We start from the raw sequence: 26,177 nt of genomic DNA, 5'->3' as shown, positions 1-26,177 counted from the left end.
GGATCAGCTCTCACAAGGGGACACTCAAAGTTAGGCCAAATTAAAATTAAAAAAAAAGTTTTAAAGTAAAACCAGTTCCCTTAACTGCAATTTTGGTTTTTCATAATAACGATCTGCTGTTCTCCCCAATTACTGTTGGGTATCCTGTCTGGTCTCAATGATCAGAGGCAGCTACTAAGGTTTCTGAATACCACCCACTCCCTCCTCAATGCATTGCCAGTTCTCACACATACATACTGCCTGATGGCACTGCCTACATGAGCGACAGGAAATATCACTAAAACCAAAAATTAACGGCTGGGTAACAGGTCAGTGAAATACACATACATGCAGGCCCAAAAGCAAAAAACGTGAACTCAAATCTCTCTCTTCCAAACACAACCCTGTTAAATATACTTGTGTTGGCAGATATAAAATATTAGCACAGGGTGGGGCTGCCCAGAGCAGTGAAATCCCTAGTATGAAAAACCAAAATGATAAGGAAAGAAACTAATTTTACACTTTGCAGACACAGGAATCTGCTACTCTGGCCAGTTACTGCTAGGAAGTATCAAGTGAGGAACAAACATCCGCCCAACGAAGGAAGGAAATGAGATAGAGTAGGAGAATGTAAAAACACACACCCAGGTGAATAAAGTAAAAACACACACCCAGGTGAAAGTCAACTGTAAGATTTAATTTTTCTTTTTTGCTGTTAAACAATAGAATACCATGTATTTTAAATATTTTTGGATGTTTACTACATTTTCAAATATATTAATTTCAATTACAATACAGAATACAAAGTGTACAGTACTCACTTTATATTTTTTATTACACTCAGTCCTACTTCTTGGTCAGCCAATCACTCAGACAAACAAGGTTGGTTACAATTTGCAGGAGATAATGCTGCTTAATTCTTGTTTACAATGTCACCTGAAAGTGAGAACAGGCGTTCATAGAGCACTATTGCAACGCCAGCTACAAGTTATTTACGTGCCAGATGAGCTAAAGATTCCAATGTCCCTTCATGCTTCAACCACCATTCCAGAGGACGTGTGTCCATGCTGATGATGGGTTCTGCTTGATAACGATCCAAAGCAGAGCAGACTGATGCATGTTCATGTTCATCATCCGAGTCAGATGCCACCAGCAGAAGGTGGATTTTCTTTTTTGTTGGTGGTTCGGGGTCTGTAGTTTCCACATCAGAATGTTGTTCTTTTAAGACTTCTAAAAGCATGCTCCACACCTCGTCCCTCTCAGATTTTGGACAGCACTTCAGATTCTTAAACATTGGGTAGAGTGCTGTAGCTATTTTTAGAAATCTCACTTCGGTACCTTCTTTACATTTTGTCAAATCTGCTGTGACAGTGTTCTTAAAATGAACAACATGTGCTGGGTCATCATCCGATACTGTTATAACATGAAATATATGGCAGAATGCCGGTAAAACAGAGCAGGAGACATACAATTCTCCTCCCAAGGAATACAGTCACAAATTTAATTGACACATTATTTTTCTAACGAGCATCATCAGCATGGAAGCAAGTCCTCTGGAATGGTGGCCGAAGCATGAAGGGGCATAAGAATGTTTAGCATATTTGGCATGTAAATACCTTCCAACACCAGTTACAAAAGTGCCATGCGAACGCCTGTTCTCACTTTCAGGTGACACTGTAATAAGAAGCAGGCAGTAGTATCTCCCATCAATGTAAACAAACTTGTTTGTCTTAGCGATTGGCAGAATAAGAAGTAGGACTGAGTGGACTTGTAGGCTGTAAAGTTTTACACTGTTTTGTAACATAACTGCAGTTATGTAAGCAAAACAAATCTGCATTTGTAAATTACACTTTCACAATAAAGAGATTGCACTACAGTACTTTATGAGGTGAACTGAAAAGTACTATTTCCCTTATCATTTTTACAGTGCAAATATTTGTAATCAAAAATAATAATATAACGTGAGCATTGTGCACTTTGCATACTGTGTTATAATTGAAACCAATATTGAAAATTTAGAAAGACATCCAAAAATATTTAATAAATTTCAATTGGTATTCATTTGTTATAAGTGCGATTAATCGCGATTAATTTTTTAATCATGATTAATTTTTTTGAGTTAATCATGAGTTACCTGCGATGACAGCCCTAAAAAAAAAAAAATTAGATGTTTCACTGAATGTAACTGGGAGCAAAATACGTACTGAGATTTGTACCAACTACATAAAAGAACCCCCCCAGTCCCTAGGCTGTGGGGCCCCTTGACAAACTCTTAGAAAGATCACTCATCCCAACAGACTCAACAGAATGAGGAAGTGAAGTCTTTGTAGGAGCACCATGAGCACCAAGACTTCCAAGCTGCTTTGTGAATTTAAGTGGTGGAAGTTTTTCTGGAGTTTAGCCAGAAATCCAGCATATCTCAGTGGTAGATGGATCTCTTAAAGTACAGCTATTCACGTTGTAGGTGGTGAGTTTCTAGTTGAGAGAGAGGACCCTTGGTGAAGGAGTACTAAGATAACTGGAATTACTCATGGACTAAACTGCAACATCTATTCTGACTGGGGGATCTAGAGTCTCTGCAGCCAGTGGAGAGTCTTCAGAAAGACTGATGGTTGGTCCCCACTGAATTTTCTGCCCACTTTTCTTATCAAAGTGAATGAAGTAAAGGTGGATTCCTGAAAGATCATCCAGGGTAACAAGAAGGCAGCCACGTTCCACACTTGTGGATTCAAAAAGAATTATTTGGGGGAAGTTCTCTAGCCTACATTATACAGGAAGTCAGACTAGATGATAACAGTGGCCCCAGAATCTGCAAGTCTAAACCAGTGCCGAGAGCAAAAACCTGAGTCTGTCCTATTAGGCCTGGTTGTGAATGTTAACTTGGGGAAGGAGCCAACATGATCCTCATGATCCTGAAACATGATCCTCAAACAGCAGTTCTCAAACTTTAGCAACCCAAGGACCCCCATTTTGATTTAAATTTTTTTGCGGATCCCCTCCCCTGCCCCCCCACTCAGCCCCAGGCCCCACCCTTCCTCTTCCCACCCCTGCCTTTCATCTTCCCTGCCTCTTTCCGCGCCTCCCCCAAGCATACCTCCTCCCTCTCCCTCCTGCATTCTGGGGAACAGCTGTTCCAAGGTATGCAGGAGGCACTGGGAGGGAGGGGAAGGAGTTGATCAGCGGGGCCCCCGGACACTATTCCACTCCCTCCCCTCAGCGTGCCCCGTCCCTGCTCCTCCCCCTGCCTCCCAGCACCTCCTGGCATGCAGGAGGTGCTGGTAGGGAGGGGGAGGAGTTGATCAGCAGGGCCCAGGGCCCCTGGAGTATCCTTGCAGACCAGAAACACTACTCTAAAAGATTTTCTGAGTTCCCATTCTGCTACTGGCACTTGGCCAGTTAGTCTTCCCTTGAAGAGGTGCAGTTCTGACTGTGCTGCCTTATTTCTCTAGGCATGACCAAATGCTCCGTCTTCAGAGCTCCTGCTTTCATTCTGCACTGGCGGCTCAAGAAAGCAGCCATGGCGCTTTTGTTGCTTTCTATAGTGGCATTCCAATGGATCTGCAGGAAGAGGCTGTGTTTCTGACAATCCGCAGCCCCCAGGAAGTTGATGCATGTGATGGGAGCAACGATGTGAGAGCCCCCACTTGGACACTCAGGTAATCTGATGAGTCCCGGGGTACTGTGAACATTTCTGCCCCTTTTGTTTGTCTGAGAAGTTGTCCTGGAAGGCCTAAATAATGACTGGCTCCAGAAATAGCAGGCAGGCAGACTGGCTGGCAAAGACTGCTAAAGCCCAGTCATCCTACTTGGAAAATTCCCCAGATGCTGACAAGAGGGGGAGGGGTTACTAGGTCAATGCTGCATGTGGGACTTGGGAACAGGAATAAGCAGCCCTCTAAAGTGCTCCTACAAGCAACAGCCAATGAGGAAGCACTTGGAGAGAGACTGTGGTTGCTAAATAAAAGCTCCAATTCCACTCAAAAAAGCCTGGTGCAAAAAGAGAAAAACCAGTAAGCCAAATTTTGGAGTGAGAGGAGAGGGAAAAGAATACACAACGGCCTGTAAGAAGCAGTTTTCAGAGATGGCAAAGGAGAAACCACTTTACTGCAGCAAAAGCGTGGCGTTCACACTGGCAGTGCAACTAGTGAGCTCACTGCGAGCATATCTGACACAAAAACAGACTAAGACAGCAGCCAGCAGCGGCAGAGACAAATGCAATTTTGTTATAATGTGCTGAGCGTGTTTAACCTCCCTCCTGCACATCACCCCAACCTGGCTGTAACCCTGTGTACTGCACAGTCACCAAGGAATGGGATTTCGCTAGGCTTTGCTTAACCCTTAGAAGATGGCCACTAAGCATGCTCAGAAATGGTTTTTCAGCTTAACTCTTTGATTTGTAAGTAATTTGCCAAGCCAAGCCAAGGTCTAACTTCCCAGTAAGGGCTATTCACATACATAATATTTTTAAGTGGGGACATGGGGAAAGGTATTTTTGAGTGATTAAAAAAATATACAAGATGAGAATTTTCCCTCAAACTTTCTGAAAATTCCCCTCCGAAATGAGACCAAGAAAAGTTTCAGCCCCCAGAAGAGAATGTTCTGGAGAGTTAGGAGTCTATCAAAGTCCCAATTTAAATGTAACTATAACTTTGCTAACAGAAGAGCTATAATACAATACATATTGTTAGCAAAGGAACAGCCCACAGGTGCTTTTTTTTTTTAAAATGTTTCAATTCTATTCTTTGTGAAGAATATTAGGAGCTGAACTCTGGAAGGAAAGCCAAGCAAAGAATGGTAAGTAAACAGACTTCCACTTCAAGATTGCAATGACTCATTGCAAACAACGAATAGAAAGCAAAATCTGAAAGTAAAAATAATACTCCTTGATTTTTTTTTTTAATGTTAGTTGTAAGTAGTGAGCAGTATCAGAATTCCAAAGCTCACATTACTAGACAAACAATTTAGATCGGAGTACCTGGAACACATGGAATAGATAAATACCGAGCATGAAAAAGTGCACAATGTGTTTGAAATTAACTGAACTCCCAAACTTCCCACCCGCCTCCCCAATGTGTATAAAGAGATGTCTGAATTTGCCACCTAAATTAAGAAACATATTCCATGCAGTTCTCAAAACAGATCTAGTCTACAATTAAACTTGGGCTGGAATGAAGACATTCCTTTCCATAAATGGGAAATAATGGAGATTACTAATTTCATAGCTCAAAACAGAAGAGCTCATGTGAAAGGATCTCAGAATAGAGTCTTGCAATAAAACAAGTGGACAAGCCTCAGAAGATTTGCACCAATAGCAGATACTTTTGAGACATCTTATTGTCAAATAGATGAACAGTCTTCAAAAGGGGTATTTTCTCCTTTTTGTGCTAACTCCAGTTCACATTAATGGGAACTATGCTTGTCTAGCCACAAGAGTACAAACCTCGGTTTTATACAGAAGCATGTGACTGCGGAACAGAATGACAGTGTCCTGCTTTCTGGCACCCTTCATCATTGTACAGAATGACAAACCACTTTTATCCATTCTTTGTGAAAAGTCAGATGTACTGAGCTCCACAGCCCTGCTAAATTACCACTCTGTTGCTGAAAGAAAACTGCCTTTAGAAGCACCACCACATACCTAAATAGGCACTCCTTCTTGCTCCCATTGAGATTAACACCAGCACTGGGACTGACTTAAATGGGAGGACGACTGGAACACGTCAACTCTTTCCAATGTTAAGATAAAGCTAATTTTTCCACTGTCAATTCATGAACTATGAAAGCCAAGTTCTAATTATTCACAGAGGAAGGATGGTTCCATACTTAGGGAACTAACCTAGGAAATGCAAGTTCAATTCCCTGCTCCACCACAGACTTCCTATATCTCTAAGATAAAGGAAATGGGGAATATATGAGTGTATGTAGGTACCATAGAGGGATACAAAGCTCCCTCTTCACAAGGCACTGCCAAACAAAAATACACACACAATAAAGCTGTTGGTGACACTGGGCAACGAACCCAGCTGTTGCTTGCCTCGGGCACTCTGTGCCGGCAACAAAGCCTTAACATAATAACCAGCCACCCACGAACCCTTGCTTCAAATCAGTTTTAACAGAGGAAGTTCACTTTACTTCTGTCTATACAAACTGCATTATCTGTGGAATTTGTCCAATAGTTCCCACTTATTACACGAGAGATGGGCATTTCCAGTGGTGACCAAAAGGATTTCTCTGTGTCCATGTGTGTAATATTGATCACAAGGTGCATATCAAAATAGAGTTATGATTCTGTTTTGACATATATCTTGTGTTTCCCACTCTGGATCAACTGGATTGTATTTGGAGGGAAGTCAGAGCAGAATCACACTTTACATAATAATTAATTTTGGAAGCTCTTTTGGGGCTTATTTGCCTAAAAGTTGCTACATGAAATGCATGCTCATGCTAACCAATTAAAAACAGTTATCTTCCATCATAAAAATATTTGCTATATCATGGGGAAGAAGAAGTTAGACAACATGATTAAAATAGGACTTTCCTAATCAAGATCAATCAATCAGGTAAGGTACTATTAATATCTATAGCAGGGCTAAAGAGTTTGCTACTGTGCCTGAAGAGCATAAAAGTTTGAGCCTTTAGTGAAAAGCTTTCAGCTACCCATCACCTCCAACTAGATTTCATATCTAAATACAACTGTCCTTTCCAAACACCTCCACACAGGGACTTGGTACTGTTTCTCAGGGCCATTAACTAAAAATAGAGAGCCAAGAGACCTTAGACACAAGTAATAAGTACCCAAGTGCAACAGAGGAAACAATTAGTGTGTGTTAAATATTATTTCTAATAATTTTCAAGTTATTAATAATATGCATGTAAACTTGGCGTGTCATCCAAGGATCTGAAAGCACTTTACAAACATTGACTAAACTCCAAGCTCTCCTGTAAAATAAAGAGGCATGATACCCTCTTTACACATTCATCGAAAGCAGAATTTTCAGACAACTTGCCAAAGGTTACACAGAATGTCAGTGACAGACTGAAATCGTATCTGAGCAGTGGTTCTCAAAGTTTTCTACTGGTGACCCCTTTCACATAGCAAGCCTCTGAGTGCGACCCCCCCTTATCAATTAAAAACACTTGTAAATATATTTACCACCATTATAAATGCTGGAGGTGAAGCAGGATTTGGGATAGAGGCAGACAGCTCGCAACCCCCAGTTTGAGAACCCCTGTATTTGAGCATGTCAAATCCTAGTGCTCACTAGACAACATTCCTACACGCTGTCCCCTAGTCTGTTCCTCCTCATCATCCATTTTATTACATCGCTGGTGCTATTTGATAAACTACGATTTCTTTCCTGCATCACCTGGCAGACCATTCTTATTTTCTTCCACGTTTTTTTGTTGTTTCTTGATGAACTGTTGGGAACTATTGGGAAAAGGTTTCTGAAAAGCCAACTGTCAGCTACCCCAGTAATTATTTGCACTGGAAAGTTGCCATTCTCTCTGGCTGGTTTTCCGATAGCTGGATAGTCCTCAGTCCCTACATTAAGATTCAGATACACAAGTTGTGAGGGGGTGATGCATTTACAAGCTCCCAAGGCTTGCCAGAAGAGGTGCCTAAGGAAATGAATAACTACTTGTCCTAAATAATAGATGGCTTTTTTTCATGGTTGCACAGGGGACCACTATCTTCATTAATATTGGAAAATAACGTTGGCCCAGATCACTGTAGCACATTACTGCATTCTGAAAGTCAGCCTTTCCAGTCAATTGGCTCTCTCTACTGCACTACATCATGCGGCTGGCCACCCTATTCCTCAGTGGGAACCATGAACAAATCCAGCGTTCAAACCGGTGTTACATTTTTTTCAGAAGCTGGGCAAAAGTAGTTTCTTACCTGTTAATTACTTCTATATATGCCTAGAGCAGAGGTGGGCAAACTTTCTGGCCCGAGGGCCACATTGGCATTGCAAAACTATATGGAGGGCCGGGTAAGGAAGGCTGTGCCTCCCCAAACAGCCTGGCCCCCACCCCCTATCTGCCCCCTCCCACTTCCCGCCCCCGACAGCCCCCCTCAGAATCCCTGACCCAGCCAACCCCCCCGCCCCTTGTCCCCTGACCGCCCCCTCCCGGGACCCCCGCCCCTAACTGCCCCCCTGGAACCCCACCCCCTATCCGACCGCCCCCTTCTCCCTGTCCCCTGACTGCCCCGACCCCTATGCACACCCCCGACAGGCCCCCTGGGACTCCCACACTTAACCAACCCCCCCATTCCCCATCCTCTGACTACCACCCCCAAAACCTCCGCCCCATCCAACCGCTCCCTGTCCCCTGACTGCCCTCCCAAACGCCTGACCCATCCAACCCCCCCGCGCCTTGTCCCCTGACTGCCCCAACCCCTATCCACACCCTTGCCCCCTGACAGGCCCCCCGGGACTCCCATGCGCTATTCAACCCCCCCGACCCATTCCCTGACCGCCCCCCCCAAAAACCTCCGCCCCATCCAACCGCCCCCTGCTCCCTGTCTGCCCCTTGGGACCCCCCCACCCCCTTACCATGCCAGAGCCAGCCACACCGCTCGCAGGAGTGTCGGGCCAGAGCGCTGAGGCTGTGGGGGAGGAGCCGGGGGCGAGCCTCCCCAGCCGGGAGCTCAGAAGCCGGGCAGGATAGTCCCGCGGGCCGTAGTTTGCCCACCTCTGGCCTAGAGGGAGCGGTAGGAGCCTACTGACATAGTTCAAAGCAACTGCCCATCACTGTTTGTGCACACAGATCCTAAACCCCACGCACACGGCGAAGCGCCGCACACACAAAAATTTGCACAGAAGCACAATTTGCACAGAAATTTTTTTGCACACATGGCCTGTCAAAAATTGGAGGGAACATTGATGTCCATGTATTCCCCCTCTGTGGTCCCTCAAGAGCACCCACTCCAGGCTTCTCAATTACCACCTCTGCTGGGTAGAGGGACACATCTCTCCTTCCTGTCCTGACTGGGGTTTTTCCAAGCTGCACAGTTCCCTGCTTACACTGTGATATTCCCAGCAAACCAGAATGTCCAAATAGGCCGGTGTCTGCATTTTACATTCTCTTTGAAGGCTATACACAGCTGTAATTACCAGCAGTTATAAGTTAACACATAGCTCTTGATAAGCAAGCACATTTATTTTTAAGGCCAAAGCATTACAGAGAAAACATATTAACAGTGATAAAAGAACCTACACGCACACTAATAAGCTTACCTGAGATCATCCCAACTCCAACAAGGGCTCTCATAGGAGTCAGTCTTTCATACCCCACTGAAGGGTTTTTCTGTGGTTATAAGTTCGTAATAGCCTCATATCATAACTAGCACCCCCCAAGTCTTTCCTTTATTACATGTTGCGCCTTTGATGTTCAGATTCCCTGAACTGATCATCAGCAGATAATGGTCTCCTCCTCAGAGCGTAGCTTCAAAAGGTTGGGGTTTTGCATAATCAGGGGTGGGGAATTTGCATTCACCTCCTCCCATAGATTCCTCAGGAAACCCACTTTACACATATTGTCCCAAAAGACCATTCTTGTCTGCAACATTGTTCAGTACAGTCGTTTGATCATCCAGGCTCACAATAATACGTAACCTTTACATTTAATACAATGGACGCCAAAGATACTTAAACTTAACTTCAATACGGTTTTCCAAGATTACTGCAGGAAATTCCCATGCCTGTCACACCTACTTTCAGCAGATGGACACGAAAACACCAGTGCTTTCACATCAACAACAACTCTTTATATGCTTTAAGGAGGGCTCTTGGCTCTCAAGCTCCATCAGTTTACTGGCTGTCTTAGTGCTTTTAGGCTATAGGGTTCGTTTTCTTTTGTTAGCTAACATTTTCCAGAGTTCACCTGCTAGTCAGCAGTTTCCACTCCACTCCCTCATAGTGCATATGGCACACAACAGGTAAGACAGCAGAAATGCCCAACATCAGTTCCCACCAAATAAGCTCAGATAGTAATTAAATACCCACATGCAATAGCTCTGCAACTCTACCAGGCCCAAAGGTCAACACCAGAGAGAAAGGTAAATAGGTTTTATTTCAAAACACTCCTGTCTAACATTTATACACTGGAGCGAAGGCATATACTACTCCTGGGGGTATTCTGCACCACTGCAAGATGCAGAATTCCCTGCTTTCCCCGCAGAATTTCTGGCCGCCACTGTGGGCCGCTGGACCCTGCAGAGCCCAGCTTGCAGTGAGCAGAGCACCCAGCCTGGCTGGGCTCAAGGTTGCACAGTCTTTGATGTCTTTGATCCTCATTCTCCCAGGGAAGGGAGAGGGTCTGGGAGACCCAGCCAGATATGTGAAAGGATGAGGAAGGGCACAGCCACACTATACCACGTCCCCCGGCGGGACAGTAAAGAAGTTGGGGGGAGCAAAAGATCTGGGGGTGCTGGTGTGTGGGCTGGGGGCTGCCCAACGCCTGGGCTCTGTGGTGACGGGGGTCCCCACGGCTGGGCTCTGTGGGGAAGGAGGATGCTGGGGTCTGGGCTGGAGGGTGCCCCACAGCTGGGCTCTGGGAGTACAGGTGTTTGGGCTCTGGGGGCCTTCACAGCCCCCTCCAGTACCCCCCAACTTAAACTGGGCTGTTATAGGGGTTCCTTGAACTCTCTACTCCTGGGGAAATGTTTTTTGCTGTTGTCTGTATTGTTGACATACTTGTTGACAGGTATTTTGAAATAAATTACCAAAATAATTGAAACTGGAGAGAGTATATTGTATTATTATGACACATAAAATATGCAGAATTTGGCAGAATTTTAAAATATTGTGCACAGATTTTAAAAAAAAAAAACCTGCGGAGAATTCCCCCAGGAGTAATATACACAAAAGCCTCTCTTGTGCTCTGTTTCATTCCATTGATTGTACTTCTGACGTATGGGGGTGTGTCTTCCAGTTCATAACTGGGGCATACTAATGAGAAAGTGGGATGGAAGCTAGACCTGCCATTACTCATACTGTTTTTATTCTGCACTGAAACAGAGGGCTCCAGTCCACGAAGCACAATACCAAACCTGTATCTTTCACCAATTTGACTGCGACTTGTGGATGCTCAACACTTCTTAAAATCAGGCCCAGGTCTCTCAAATCTCCAAGTTGAGAGCACACTTTTGGACATTTTGGCAGAGATAACCTTCCTAAAAATTGATTAATAGATGATGGTTTTATTGGCATATATTTGAGAAGACCACATAACTTCCAAATGGCATAAATCAACTGGTAGAGCACATAGACAGGCAAATACATAATGAGAAGAGAGTCTGTCCTACAGGATCAGGTCAGAGCAAGCACCTGAGGAAACAAAATGATATATGCATTGAAATGAACTGCAGGCTACCTGTACTGCTAGCACATCCAAGACCAAAACCACCAGGAAGGGTTCCGGGGATATATGTGAAACAGACAGTTCAGAATAAAAACTCTGTACTTATTATGAAATATAATTGTTCCATGGAAGACCAAAGGGCCACAACTGACTAGCAATGCTGCTTTCTTAACCGTAATAAAGGGCAGGGAAACACTGTATTTCACTCAGCTTTAACCAGTAAGAGAGAGAGGTCAGTTTCACTTTGAGGACTTATTGATCATGTCAGTACAACTCTGAGAATTGGGATTGCTGGTTATCTACAAAAAGAAAAGGAGTACTTGTGGCACCTTATCTACAGTTAGCTGCAAAAGCCAGCAGAGGGAGCACAACATCTAGGCAGATGTTATATAAATACTGGATATTTTAAACTTTGTTCTCAAATAAGTGTTGGATTTTAAAAATTGAGATATTGGAATCTATAGGACATTCCCTACAAAATTATAGCAATTTGAAAGCAAGTCAAATATTAGGCTTAAACTACTCAATATCCCTTCAACATTTTCAGAGGTAAATCCATTTGCAATAGATTAGTCAGGCCACTAAACCTCTCTGGCTGGCAACAGACTTCAATTAACTAATAGCAACAATTTATCAAAATGGAATTTCAATTTGCACTTCGCAATTGGCACCGTGTCTGCTGTGAAATAACATCAGTTTACCTGGTCAGCCAGCACTCAGCGCTTTTTATTCCTACACAGTTTGGGGATTGATTATCTGTAAGCAGCAGAGCTGTACATGCTGCTGCTTTTACCCATCCTAACAAACCCCAGAACTCATTGGCTTTGCACCTGTTTTCCAAACAACATCTAACTCATTTGTGTGACAAGCAGCAGTGTGAAGCTGAGCTGCAAAAGCCAAACTCAATCATGGCAACCACCATGAAACAGCAGTATAAAATCACAACTAAACACTATGTGCTCTTCAACATTTAGAAAGGACTGCATGTGTGCATGCATGTATGTTGCTTTCCCAGTCAAATAAGCAAGTGTAAAATATACCCAGAAAGCAAATTACATGCAACTGTCCTGCAATTCATTTACATCACAGTAGCACCCAAAGACTCCAGTCAGGGTCAGCACTCCATCCTATAAGGATCTGTCCAAACACATCTACTAGAATTCTTTTAGGGGTCAACAAGCATGTGGACAAGGGTGATCCAGTGGATATAGTGTAATTAGATTTTCAGAAAGCCTTTGGTAAGGTCCCTCACCAAAGCTCATAAGCAAAGGAAGCTGTCATGGGATAAGAGGGAAGGTCCTCTCCTGTATCAGTAACTGGTTAAAGATAGGAAACAAAGGGTAGGAATAAATGGTAAGTTTTCAGAATGGAGAGAGGTAAATAGTGGTATTGCCAGTGGTGGGACCAGTACTATTCAACATATTAATAAATAATCTTGAAAAACGGGTGAACAGTGAGGTGGCAAAATTTGCAGATGATACAAAACCACTCAAACAAGTTAAGTCCAAAGTAGGCTGTGAAGAGTTACAAAGGGATCTCACAAAACTACGTGGGTGGGCAACAAAATGGCAGGTGAAATTCAAATATTGATAAATGCAAAGTAATGCACATTGGAAAGCACTATCCCAACTATACATATAAAATGATGGGGTCTAAATTAGCTGTTATCACTCAAGAATGAGATCTTGGAATCATTGTGGATAGCTCTCTGAAAACATCCACTCAGTGTGCAGCAGCAGTCAAAAAAGCAAACAGAATGTTGGGAATCATTAGGAAAGGGATAGATAATAAGACAGAAAGTATCATATTGCCTCTATATAAATCCATGGTACACCCATATCTTGAATACTGCATGCAGATCTGGTCGCCCCATCTCAAAAGAGATATTAGAATTGGAAAACGTTCAGAAAAGGGCAACAAAAATGATTAGGGGGATGGAACTGCTTCCATATGAGGAGAGATTAATAAAACTGGGATTTTTCATCTCGGAAAAGAGATGACTAAGGGGGGAGATGATAGAGGTTTATAAAATCATGGCTGATGTGAAGAAAGTAAATAAGGAAGTGTTATTTACTCCTTCTCATAACAGAAGAACTAGGGATCACCAAATGAAATTAACAGGCAGCAGGTTTAAAACAAGCAAAAGGAAGTATTTCTTCACACAACACACAGTGAGCCTGTGGGACTCTTTGCTAGAGGATGTTGTGAAGGCCAAGACCATAACAAGGTCCACCAATGGCTATTACCCAAGATGGGCAGGGATGGTGTCCCTAGCCCCTGTTTGCCAGAAGCTGGGAATGGGTGATAGGGGAAGGATCACTTGATGATTACCTGTTATTATGAGTAAGGGAATGCAGAAAGATGGTGGTGGGCATCAAGAGCAAGGAGACAGGGCTCAAACGCTACAATGGTAACCATGGTATAAGAATCTATATAGAATAGAATGAGACTGGCACCAGAGAGCACTTGGGAAAGGAACAGACAGACAATTAGCAAAGAGTAAAAGGCTCAAAGTTGTGAAATGCAGAGTCTGATGATATCACTGGTTCCCTGAGCCTGAAAGGGTCAGGTTGGGGTGGGAGGTAGCGTGGTCCCTGAACTGCATTTCCACCCATGCTGCTGCTGCCCCTAGAGCTTGCCAAGCAAAGGCCTCATTGCCCAACATTCAATTCATTGTGTTCACTGTCCTGGAGAGTCATACTTAAAAGAATTCCAGCAATAGCAAAACTCCGATTCCCCACCCCATTTTAGTAGCTCAAAGACACTCCTTCCTTTTTATTTTTTGTTGTGTGAATGAGCCCTGTGGGTCAAGACAACTCAAGAGATCACTCTGTTTCCCTTTAGCTTGTGCATTTGGTTATTCCACTCCACCTCTATGACACAGACTCCCACATGCAAAACAAAAATTCTTAACATTCTCCCCCTTCCAAAGTTAGGCTGTTTCAGAAAATTATTTTGAACATCTCTTTTGCAATGAGATATTGGTAAGTTCAAATCAAGGACCGTCTTGCACAATAGTTCAGCTGCCAGAAGAATTTGGCTGTTCTCTGCTGAACTCAAGGCAGTCAATTACCCCAGTTCCAGGCTCTCTAACACTGAGCTGAACCGATGTAAACTCTAGCTCTTGGCGTGAAGAACGGAAGAGGAGAGACACAGCAGAGCCTTAACTGAATACTGATAAAGCTGCATGTAGTGATGGGACTGTCAAACTCTTTATCAGTGTTTTTTTAAAAAAAAAGAGGAACACTCTAAATTTCCTCCTCCAGCAGATTTAATACCAAGATAAATTAACCACTACTCCCACTCAGAAATACTTTGTAAATACAACATCCCGCATTTTTGTGCCTTTGCGTATCAGAATAGTTAAGACTCATTCATTTAATATTGATTTTACCAAACAGGGAAAATAGCCTATGATTACCCAGTAATGAACAAACACTGACAGTGTATAAAAACCATGGCCCCTGCCCTGAGAACCTGACAGTCTTAAAGAGACTTGCAACACAAATCCACAAACCAAAATATATTGTTGATGATTCTGTCTCAGGCCCCAGTCTTGTAAATGCTTACACAAACACCCTTTTTCACATGTGCGTACAGGTGTGCAAAATCAGGTCCTTAAAACAGATTTTTTTTTTTAAAGGGGAGAGCAACAGCAATGCAGGATAGCAAGTTATTTAGATCTCTTGACACACACACACAGTTACTAGATTTACCCAAAAAGGAAATTTTAGAGCTGAGATACCTTACTGAGATATGTAAGTACATACTGTACCAGCAGTGTTGAAAAAGATTCAGATGGCACTAACCAGATCTTTGAATTTTAGCATACACAAAAACAAGACACTTTTTTTGTTGTTGTTTCTGGTCATAATTTTAGAGAAACAAGCAGTTCTGGAAGGTATGGTTTTGTTCCTCAGCTGTTTGGCCTGGTCTCGCTGTTCCATGATGACATAACTTGGCTAGCAGTTTCCCCAATGGTACCAGTTTCCCCAACTGAGACCTTGAGGATGTAGCCAATTTCCAATCCTTACTATTCAACTATGCAGGCATCTGAGTTGCCACAGTTGGTTAGGGCCAGAGTAACTAGCCAACAGCAACACATGAGCACTGCACCAGTAAGATTCATGGATTAAGTCAAGACTACCAGTGGTATTATGTTATAATATGAAGTATACAATCTCCTAAAGCCCTTGTATAGGGAGAAGGATTAGGGGGATGGACAAATTCTCCTATGAAGAGAAATTAAAAAGATTGGGATTACGTACCTTAGATAGGAAATGTGAGATGGGATATGCTAAAAAGCATATAACATAAGAAACGGTCTAGAGAAGAAAAGGAGTACTTATGGCACCTTAGAGACTAACCAATTTATTTGAGCATAAGAGGAGGTATTTTTTCATATTCTCTGTGTATAAATAAAGTCTGCTGCAGTTTCCACGGCATGCATCCGATGAAGTGAGCTGTAGCTCACGAAAGCTCATGCTCAAATAAATTGGTTAGTCTCTAAGGTGCCACAAGTACTCCTTTTCTTTTTAAGAATATGACTATCCAGAATTATAAATGTTATTGCAAACAAAATCTCTGGAAGGGATATTAAACCTCATGTTTTAGGTCTTAAACCAATCTCTATTAGAGATCAGAATATAACCTAACATTGGGGGCAGATTATCCCACATATACCCACTGGAGGTTAACAACGCCTTCCTCTGCAACAGCTGGCACTGGCCTCTGTCAGGATATTGGACTACATGGATCTCAGGTCTGGTCCAGTCTGGCAATACCTACGTTCCTGTCTTCTTATAGGCACATTTTTTTAATTTAAAAATAAACCTATAAAAGTAACAGGGAGATGCCTATGAGTACCAGTCACAAAAGCTGGATGCACCAGTAGAAGGAGCAAAGGCTAGTAATCAGAGTGCCATCCAGCAGAAACCAGTGCACTGCACAACTGAGTCCAGCACACAGGGAGATGACGTACTTGGAGACACAAAACGCAGAAGACCCAAAGCACATCACAGTCTTGGTCCATCCACCTCCTCAATCCCACCCCCATCAGAACCCTGAGCGCTGGCAGAGCCCCCAACCCTTCCACAGCAGGACTCCCCAATTAGTTCTGATGCAGGACCCCCATCCCTATTGGGTTCCCCAGGCCCGATACTGCCTCTCCTCCCACATACGAAGGTCCTTGGTATGACTACAGCTCCTACCCATGAGAGCCTGAACCCCTGCCCCCCACACACACACACACACGGGCCCCCCAACAGGGTCACTGACCCCGATCCCCACACACAACAATACACGTCCCCGTCCATCAGGCTCCCTAACCCTGATCACCCACCCACCTCCATGCACCCCCCCATCAAGGTGCTGGACACCTCCACCACCACCACGCACACACGCACCCACCCCATCAGGGTCCCTGACCCCCTCCCCCCCACGTGACCCCCCTTCAGGGTCCCTGACCCCCCCCCCACCCGTGCTGCTTCCACAAACACATCCACACATGCCCTTCCCCTGCAAGCGTCCCTGACCCCGACACGCACCCCTCCCCCATCACGGTGTTTGCCCCCCCCCCGCGCTCACACCCCCCCATCCCTATTGCCCCGCCCTCCCAGCAGGGCCCTGGTGCTGCCCCGCCCTCCAACGACGCCCCCCAAGACTGTACCACTCGGCGGCGGCGGCCAACCCATCTCCAAGCTCTTGGCTGCCCCCCCCCCCATTGGCCCCTCAGGCTCCCCCCATCCCCATCGGCTCCTATCCCAGGCTAACAGGACACAGTCGCTTTGCACCGCATGCCTCCCCCCTCCCCAGTACATGGTATGATCCTTCCTACCTCCTGCGCCTCCACGCAGCCCTCCTCTGGGAGGCGCCGTCCTGGGCTTCACCCCGCCGCCGCCGCCGCCCTCGGACGGGGGGGGGAGCCGTAGCTGCGGCCTTCGCCTCCGTCCGTTCGAGCCTGCTCCCCCCCCCCCGGTCCAGGCACAGTTGGTTTGTTCCAAGAAGCCGGCCGGTCTCCTCCACCTCCCCTAAACCGCAGGATCACACACGTCTTCGGCCATTTCCGATCGCGGAGCGGAAATTAACGACACTAGCCGAGGCCGTACGGAAGTAGCCGAAGCGGTGGAGGAAAATACCGACAGGAGCAGGGGGGCCCCACGCGCAGGAGGACGCGGGTCTATTCCGGAAACTGACGAAAACTGTCGAAGTTCCCAAGCGTTCCTCAGCCCCTTGTGGAGGGGGAGGGATGGCAGGAGGAGCAGCGGCGGCGGCGGATACCCTCACTGCGCAGCCGCAGTGGGTGGCGGCGCCCAAGTCCCTTCCCAGCCAGGGGACCAGCCTCACAGCCAGACGCTGCCCCCTCCCCCACCACTGCCCCCGGCCCTCCTCGTGACCCTGCCCCCCAAGAGCCCCATCCCCCCTCATCACCGCCCCTGCTCCCACCCCCCCGCCTGTCTGCTCCCCTGCCCACCCCAGGGCTCCCCCTTGGGGTTCCTCAGGAGCCAGGCTGGGGCGGGGGGGGGGGGCTTCTGGCCCTCCCCTGCCCCGGTCAACAGCCCCTGCGTTTTCTACTGGGGGCTGCCCCGCTGCCAGCCCCAGTCCCTGGCAGATGAATGGACTAAAAGGCCCCGCCCGGGGAGGACAGAGAAGTTGATCTTTCTACCACGACGACGACTGAAGTTCTCGTGTGGTCGCCCCAGGGCCCGAGAAACCGAGATTCCCACCCAATAGCAGGGAACGTACAGTGACCCCCACGCCCCCAGGTTCCTCTGGGGGGGGCATTAGCATTCCCTAATCATGTAGGTGCTATTACTCGCCCCCTGCCATCTGGGCTGATACTGGGGATGGAAGCGGGGACCTCCAGAGCTAAACATCACGCCTTGCTATAGTCTGAGCTCCAGAGCCAGGCCCCTACACAGACTTACTCTGTGGATCAGGCACGGACCAGGATGCTTAGCACACTCACTGCCTGGTGGATTATGGTCAGGCGGACAACCTCCCTTCCACCCCCCCCCCCAATTTTACCCTTCAAACATTGACCTAAAGCATCAGTGCCATGATTACTGCATAGAAGGGTTGCCAACTTTCTTCTCACACAAAACCCAACACCCTTGCCCCCCCATCCTCCAATGCCACACCCATGCCCCACCCCTTCACGGCCCCACCCCTACTCACTCCATCCCGCCATCTCTTGCTCTCCCCACTCCCGCTCATTTTCACCCAGCTGGCTCAGGGAGCTGGGAGGCGGGAGGTGCGCGCTCTGGGGCAGAGCCAGGGATGAGGGGTTTGGGGTGCAGGAGGGGGCTCCAGGCTAGGGGGTGCAGCTGAGGGATTCGGAGTACGGGAGGGGGCTCTGGGCTGCGGCAGGGGGTTGGGGTGTGGGAGGAGGTATGGGCTCTGGGCTGGGGGTGCAGGTTCAGGGGTGTGGCCAGAAATTAGGTGTTCAGGGTGTGGGAGGGGGCTCTGGGCTGGGGCAGGGTGTTGGGGAATGGGGGGGTGCGAGGGCTCTGGCTGGGGGTGCAGACTGGGTTGGAGCTGGGAATGAGGGGTTTGGAGGGCAGGAGGGGGATAAGGACTGGAGCAGGAGGTTGGGGCACAGGGAGGAGTGAGGGCTCCGGCTGGGGGGTGCAGGCTCTGGGGTGGGAAACCTTTTTTCTGTCATGGGCCATTGACCCACAGAAAAAAAAATCAATCATGGGCCACTCACTCACCAGGGAGGTGTGGAGGCTCAGGGCTTTCCCCCCCGGCAATGGGGCGAGTTGGTTAAGGAGCAATTCTTAACCAACAAGGATCCATTCTGAGATTTCTGTCCTAAGTCATTCAGTCACCATGCACTTCTGTAACACTTTACAAAATGATGGTCATGTGCCATCACTGGTCTACATCATGAATGGTGTTCCAGACTTCTGGGGAGGTTATCACATGTTGCAGTATCCCATGAAGGATGGTCTTGTTGCATCATTAAAAAGGATGTAATGAAAAACACTGCAACAGCCCTGGACTGTCTGCAAACCCTACTTGCAAGATCTAAAGCACACCACTGGACTCATCTTCACTAGCAAGCTAGGTTGTGTTAAGCTTCAGCCAGAAGGAGTCATGTTAACATGATGTTAAACATACCTTTACAGACACTGTAAATAAGGACATGTCATGTTTAACACAACAGCAGGTTGTGGGTAAACCTTATTAAAAATCAGGATAATCGTGCAAATTTTAGGATAGGTGGCAATCCTTCAGGAGGATGAAAACAGAGCACAGGGGTTGGGGAATAAGAGACAGAATGTTGAGGGGGGGACTAAAGATGGAATCCACCTTTTATGCAAGAAGGGTTTGCAAAACTAGGTTATGCCTGTCTGTACAGAGATTCAGTACTTTTTTTTTTTTTTTTACAGGCCTCATGCATTTAAATATTAATTACATATTATAGAATATACCTTTGGTGTCTCTTGAAAGGCTCTCACACCCATTGGAATCAAATCTCTCACCCCAGAACATATACATTGACAGATCTGTTCAGAAAGGGACGCTTGATCATATTGTAAAAGATTAGGGTTTTACCTGTTCAAAAGGGTAGGCTGACAACTGCAGTTAGCAAATTTCTAACCGTAACACAATGGAAATCTCTTGGAGTCCTAACAACAGGACACAGAAATTATTCATTGAAAATGTATAATCTGAAGAGGGTAGGCCCAATTTTCCACTGCCTTGCACTTTTATAGTCATTTACATGTGCGCAAAATGGTGGTAAAATGCAATCAAATCAAATTCTCCATTCATGCCAATAGTACTGTTTTACACTCACTTTCCACCAGTGTAAACAACTACACCAGGTGGAAGGCTCACTATTGGTTATGTGGTATGAAGTTCATTCTCACGAATGGGGAGCATGCTGCACAGAGGAAGGGACAGAAGACGTATTGCAGGTTTAAAAGTTCTCGGAAATTGTACATCATCACATTTTCCAGAAAGAAGACAACAGATGATGACAGCATTACAAGTTACCTAGACAAGATGTCACCCAGGCTAATGAACACACCCACACATCCTCTCTTGGGCACATACACACCCTTTTGTCTGTACGCACTCTTTCCCACCACCTTTACCCTATTCTTAAGCATATCCACCACAGCATTTGCAATATACTTACCGTTTTTAAAACAAGAGTTGTTCAGTGACTGTACAGCATGTAAAATTTTGAATACACTTTGCAAAACTTGTATGCAGTATCTGAAACTTTTTCAAACAGTTAATGAATACAAGAGGTTCAAAGTAAGCTTCCAAAAGAGGATTACACCTTTATATGAACGTACATTTTTACCCTGTATAAGTGATATTATCCATCGTGCTTCAAAGCAGAGGCCATCCACTAACTGGCTGGAGAAGGAAGAAATTTCCCCTCTAATCTGTTTAGTTCATAACTGTCCAAAACCAAAGATTATAGCATAGTCCATTGAATGATCTGGTACAGCAATTCTTCCATACTTACCATGCTTTTGGAACTCCCCTCTTCCCACTCTGTGAAGCTAGGCAGCTTCAAAGTGCCTTACAAAAATAATCAATCCATCCCCAGGACGTCTCTGTGACTTAGGTAGATGCTACTAGCATTTTACAAAAGGAGAAACTGAGGCAGAGAGATTTCTCAAGCCCACAGAGGGAGGATGTGACAGAGCAGGGATCAGAAGGCAGGAGTTTATTATTTGTATTGCCGCAACAGCTAGGGGCCCCAGTCGTGGGCCAGGTCCCCATTGTGTGAGGCGCTGTACAGACAAAACGAAAAGTGATCCCTGCCCCAACGATTTTACAATCTGGCTCTCAATGCTATGCTATGCTATGCTCAGTTCATGCTTCTCTCTCATGAAATTCCCTCACTGATAACAATCCTTTCTGGACTTAGCAGAGAAGGAAAAAGAAGTGGAGAACTGATCTCCCAAGCCCCTGAAGAAACAGTGAGCTTTCAGGAAAAGCAGGCAGCTTGGCAAATCTCTCCTTTCCTTCATTAAGTTCTGCCAAGATTATTATGTACATTTCAGTTAGGGAAGAGCAGCTCTGGTTTAGTTCTCTTATCATTTTTATCCCTATTAAGACATCAGTACTTCCAATCCATCCGGAGGGAACTCTCTGCTCTGACCTCCCCCACAGTGCAGAGCTGCTGCTCATCTGCCTCACGCATAGGGAAAGGACATCAGCACCATTTCAAGTACACCTCTCTAATAAAGATAGTGGCATGGTGACGTATCCCCAGCTCTCACTCCTTTCCACTTTCACAGCTATTGGTTTCATTCCCTTTCCCCAGCAGTATTCACAAGATTTCACCTCAAAACTGTATGCAATTGGGTGAAGGGTTCCATCAGTGATTAAAAAAAAAGGGGGTTAAAATTCAGTGCAGGGGTCCTATTAGCACCTTTTCTAACCTAAAACAAATCTTTTGATCTTGCTAATTGTTTTTGTTTGTTTGTTTAAACCTAAAGCTACCTTTGTGCTGGGAACCTTTCTCGTCTGCCTGGAAGTGAACCTGGGATTGAGAGTTGCAGTTTCTGATGGGATGATCCCCCTCTCCTTTCTTGTATTCCAACTCCATCCATTTTACCTCTCTGCCTTTCCCATGGCCAGATCTCTCCCATCTCATTTACTTCTAAGCATTTCTCACATCTAACGTACTGGTGTTTCCTCCCCACTGGAAAGCACATCAAGTTACTCTGAGTGGCTATTTAGAAGATCTGAAACAGGCCAGTGCTACAGATTCTTGGCACTATCCCACAGCCTGAGATGAACCCTGAAAAGCATCTGTCGCTCTCCAAGGCAGCAGCAATCAAAGTTTTCACCCCCTTCCTCCACTACAATAGCCATTATGTTGGTCTCTTTCCTATCATTTTAATTGATTCTGTGTTTTTAAAACTTGCCTTCTTTCAGAAGAGATAGCACCCAGGCCGTGACCATTTGTGCGTATTAAAAGATCTCATGGTATGTTTGCAGGTAGCTGTCTTAACCGCAGTTTGTGGTATTGGATCTCTCAGTCTTCAGCCAGGCTGCTCAGTACTTGCATAGGAAGCCTCTAAAGAAAACCCAGGGTGCTGCAGGAAACGATAAGGGAACTAAATAGGTAATATGCATCCCTCAATCATTACAGAAACCAGTGCCTCAGCATGATGCTCGGGAGCACTGTGCTGCTGAACTCTGGATCCTGCTGAGAACCTGAATATTTCTGGCCATTAAGAATCCCTTGGCACTCTTCACAAAAAAGAAGTGTTAATCTGGTGTCCTGACCAAATTCTAATTGAGGTAATTACATTCTATTGAAATTCCCATGGCAGTTGTTAAGGGATACGGGTTTTTCTTTACTTCATTCTGTGTGGTGGCGCAGTATGCACGATCGGAACAGCTGCCAGGTTTTGCAGAATATGAACCACCATTTCAGTGGTTGATGAAGGGATCCCCTGGTCAGGAAAGGTACCATATAAAGTTAAGTATTTTAACAGCACAAAGTCATCACTGCCCAAAAAAACAACACAGTAAGGTCCAGAGGGCAGGGAAACACCGAATGACAATATCTATACCATGCTGGAAAAAGTAAATATAAAAAGTCGTTGGAAATTGGAACGTCTCAGAGCCACAGGTGTAATGGAATGCAGTCTTTTCCCTCCCAGCTTCCAATTCAGACTTATGGCCTCACCCAACACAGAGCTTGGGCTGCAATCCAAAGAGCGAGGAAGTGGAATTGTAAATGAGGCACATGGGAATCCTGATCAAGTCCACAAAACATGGAATGTTTACAAGACATGAAAGTTTTTGCTAACACTCTTAGATGCTAAAGAATACTGCCGGTTAGTAAAGATGGGTGGAGAAGAGAAATAAATGTTCCTTGTTAACAGAAAGAAAAGGAGGACTTGTGGCACCTTAGAGACTAACCAATTTATTAGAGCATAAGCTTTCGTGAGCTACAGCTCACTTCTTCAGATGCATATCGTGGAAACTGCAGCAGGCTTTATATATACACAGAGAATATGAAACAATACCTATTCCCACCCCACTGTCCTGCTGGTAATAGCTTATCTAAAGTGATTTCCAGCACAAATCCAGGTTTTCTCACCCTCCACCCCCCCACACAAATTCACTCTCCTGCTGGTGATAGCCCATCCAAAGTGATAACTCTTTACACAATGTGCATGACAATTAAGCTGGGCTATTTCCTGCATAAATCCAGGTTCTCACATCCCCCCCACCCCCATACACACACAAACTCACTCTCCTGCTGTTAACAGAGACACCGATATGCAGTGAAGCTTCTGTCTCCTACTGTATCTGGTGATTTGAAGATGGAAAATCAAGAGATAATAGTCTGGAAAGAAGGTTTTACTTTAAAGCTAAATACTGAGGGTCACAGGAAAAGTATATCACATCACATTGTCGCACAAGTCATTAACAATTAATATTACATTGTACATAACTCCAATAAGCTACTTTATTATGTTGTATTTACATAACTCCACTGAGATAGTATCTTAATGAGAGCCACAATGCTTAAAAGGTTTCAGAGTAACAGCCGTGTTAGTCTGTATTCGCAAAAAGAAAAGGAGTACTTGTGGCACCTTAGAGACTAACCAATTTATTAGAGCATAAGCTTTCGTGATGAAGTGAGCTGTAGCTCACGAAAGCTTATGCTCTAATAAATTGGTTAGTCTCTAAGGTGCCACAAGTACTCCTTTTCTTAATGCTTAAAAGGGTAATTTTCATACTGAAGCAATTAAATACGCAAAAAGGGATTAGAAGGGTGGTCAGAAGTAAGCCGTGAGGGACGAGATGTCTCAGGAGATTGGTAATGTAATATAGATCTTTTCTCCTGTGCCCCAGGTCACTAGCAACTGAAAGTTGTTACCACCTGACCATTGTATGGTGGCCTTTCTAGTAGACAAATATACCCGATCACAACTGGCCACCTCATGGCAGTCTCAGAGAAGCTAAATGACTGACTGTCACTAGACCATGAAGACTGAACTACTTCTCACTCCCAGATATGGACCCTCTACTATGCCCACCCAGGTCTTACTGGGAGGAAATGGTTTGTGGTGGATTTGAGCACACCGTGCCTCTTCTGTGGATAGTGGCCTTCAGAGCTCTCAGTCCAAAAAAATCTTTCACCAAGCACCAAAAATTCACTCAAACTCCATTATAAAGAACAACAAAAGCTTTCATACTGTAGTACACCTGGGAATATCAGCAAACACTCCTGAAGTGGTACTGCGACAGCAGCAAGGAGCAACCTACCCTTGCAAAGCTTTGATTTGAGGGGGTTAAGTGCCCAAACTGGGCTGGCACTGCAGAACGCTGAGGCTGCCTTTTGGAGCAGTAAAAGAGAAGGAACAATGCATGGGGCTAATTCGCTTCAGTGAGCCCACCGCTCTAAGGGCCTGCTCTATCTCTTCGAGTTCCCTTGAATTCTGTGTGTCAATGCAGGTCAGACCTCTCCTTTCCTTTCCTCCCTCAAAACACACACTTTGTAGCTTTCCAGAGATACCCTTGAAGGAATGTCCATAGGGGACCATCAGAGTAACTCCCCAACCCCCAAACTCTACCCTACCGCAGATGGCTAAGTTATAAATACAGAGGCATTTGGTAACTGTTGGTAGGAAAGAGCAGCCCAGCTTTTTTTCAACTCATTCAAGCTGTTTGTTCAACTTAAAGCACTGCTGTCTAATGCAGTTCAGGCAAGAAGCCAACGTTCATTTTATTTTGACATATTGTTACCAAGTTATTCTGTAGTATTTAACACGATTTATAGTGACTGAAAACTGCTAATTTAGGCCCCCAATCCAGCAGAGCACACATGTAATGTAAAGCATGGGAGTAATCCCCCTGAAGTCAATGCTTTGTTGGAGTGGGCCACAAGACCCAATGTTGTGAGGTTGCAAACACCTCAAATTCCATTGAAGTCAGTGAAATTTGAGGACCATCAGCACCTTGCAGGACTGAAGGGTTCTCTACTGCAGGGGCTCCCAAATGGTGGGCCACGACACAGACCCAGGTAGTCCGCTGGCGCAACTGCAGTCTCCAGTCAAGATCTTAGTAAACCTTTAACTCCACGTGACTCGTGTAATCTAAGTAAAAGCTAAATAAATGTAATGTTTTGAGCTGTATATGTCAGAGTATAGAAAAAATGGATTTGTTTTAAAGAAACAAGCTGCAATATGTCAAGTTTAAGTCTCGTGAGTACAATAGTGCGTTTCACTGCAAGGTAACCTAGCAACACAGACACAGTCCTCCATTTACAACAGTAAAAAACAGCAAGCAGTATTTCAATCTGACATGGATCGATTTATTTTTCAAGAACAAGAAGGGTGCACTAGTGGAGAAGATAATGAAAGTCCCAGTCCTGGACCATCTGCAGCTACACAAAATGAGCCAGCCAGAAAAAGAAAGTGGTAAGAAAATATGATAATATGTACTTGATGTCTGGATTCTCCTTTACCGGATCGGATGAGTACCCATTGCCTTAGTGTGTTATAACTGTCATTTTATATTTTTATTTACAATATTTTATTCTTTTCTCATTAGAAAACAATAGGGTTGGGTCTTTACTTACACAGCACAGAAATTCAGATTTTACACTAAAAAAATAAAACAATGTTGGACAACTATTTTGTTTTAAAATCAACACCATGTTATTTAACAATTTTGTTAATGTTGTGTTGCTTATTGTTCAGTTTTATACATTTGTACATTTATACACGGTGTTTTCTCTGTTTGACCACCACATTTTGCTCTCTCAACATATTTGTAAAGTGCAGTTTTACGAAAACTGTTTGGTTTGAAAGATCTTGAAGTATTTCTTTGCG

The 26,177-nt window shown here is 44.9% G+C and overlaps 1 protein-coding gene across 4 annotated transcripts in view; it reads right to left on the bottom strand.

Moving 5' to 3' along the window:
- EXTL3 (exostosin like glycosyltransferase 3) overlaps positions 1-26,177 on the bottom strand; it is a 224,682-nt gene that overhangs the window by 176,375 nt on the left and 22,130 nt on the right. For 2 of the 4 annotated variants that reach the window (XM_073335628.2, XM_073335631.2), the window contains exon 1: positions 17,183-17,409. The exons of the other annotated variants lie outside the window; for them this stretch is intronic. The gene's annotated coding sequence lies outside the window, so the exon portion shown is untranslated. Of the gene's footprint in view, positions 1-17,182; positions 17,410-26,177 lie in introns of those variants that run through there. 4 annotated transcript variants of the gene reach the window in all.

The sequence above is a fragment of the Lepidochelys kempii genome, chromosome 3, assembly GCF_965140285.1.
Source record: "Lepidochelys kempii isolate rLepKem1 chromosome 3, rLepKem1.hap1, whole genome shotgun sequence".
Taxonomy (NCBI): Eukaryota; Metazoa; Chordata; order Testudines; family Cheloniidae; genus Lepidochelys; species Lepidochelys kempii.
Note: the sequence above shows the minus strand (reverse complement) of the source record. Positions and strands in the feature narration are given on the sequence as shown.